We start from the raw sequence: 1,327 nt of genomic DNA, 5'->3' as shown, positions 1-1,327 counted from the left end.
CAATTGAAATGGTGGTGGGGGCGGGGGAGGGGGGGAAGAACCTAACACATCAAGATATCCACCTTGTGGAAAGATATGGTAATTACAGGCCTACATTTTATTATACATTGGAAGTAAAGTCAAAGTTTTTAGCTATGTATCTAGTACTTCAACAAACTCAAGCTCCGAAATGCAAAATCCTAGCTGTACTATTAAAACTGCCATTACTATCTGCTTCCAATACCCATTTGTCTAGTTTTTTCCAGAGACCTTTTTCTCCATTTTTCATATGAAAACATCTCAGAAGATATTTGTAAGCAAATGAACATATGAAACTGAATATATGAAAAATATTTTCAAACAGATTTCTATAAATCCCTTTTGCTTATTTATCTGCAAATTTATTTACAGTGATGATATTAGGAACATACTACTAGTTCATATTCAAAAAATGTTTGTTAGAATGAACAACAGAAAGTACTGGTTAGCAGTTCCACAGTTCTATGAAAATAGAGGAGTATTTTAAAGTAATAAAATTTAAAAAACCTTTTCAAAGTTTTTAATCTCAACTGTAAATCTTAAAGATATAAATGGGAAAATTCTAAAAATTCAGTTTTCTTAATAAGCAATGAGAGGAAAGAAATCTGGATATATAGTATATATGGCAATAATTTAATGTTTCAAGTTGCAAACATGTTATATATGTGTATTATTCCTTTCTAAATGCAGTTTATTATCCCTTCTCAAAAATACATATACTGAATATATTACTACAATTCAGGTGTGTTCCCTAAAAGACTGGTCTACACCACCAGTCCATTCTCTGCTTTCCAGACAGCCTACTTCTTAATTATAATGGTGACACCTGATGTGGCAGAAAGCACAATCTCCAGAACCACCTATCATCTTGCTTCAGTATTTACATTCCAAGTTAGATTTGTTTGTTGATACTATTTGCTGGTATTTTGCTCAAAATTCTACTTGTTTATTCATAGCATATATGATTCTTCCATACTTTAAGTTTTAATTAGATAAGAAACTTATACACTAACTGTATCTGGTTTAACTGTTAATAGTTGATAACAGAATGGTTAAAGAATCCCAGCAACTGTGAAGCTCCACACTAAGCACTGAGCTCAGAGTTGGCAGAATTTGTCACTGTAGACTACAAATTTCATGTTGAATTAAATGCTATATGAAAACCACTCCATCTATTATTAATTTAAAGGATCTGCTGGCCTTTTAAGTTGGTGTTGGCCATCCATGATACTATGATTTGCTGGCAATGAGATTACTATGTAATGGCTGTAGCTACAGTTTAGTATTTAGGTTTCTGCCTAGCTATACT

This window comes from Rhinopithecus bieti, unplaced genomic scaffold (genome assembly GCF_001698545.2).
Source record: "Rhinopithecus bieti isolate Rb0 unplaced genomic scaffold, ASM169854v2 scaffold_20477, whole genome shotgun sequence".
NCBI classification, from domain to species: Eukaryota; Metazoa; Chordata; class Mammalia; order Primates; family Cercopithecidae; genus Rhinopithecus; species Rhinopithecus bieti.
This window is presented reverse-complemented; position numbering follows the sequence as displayed.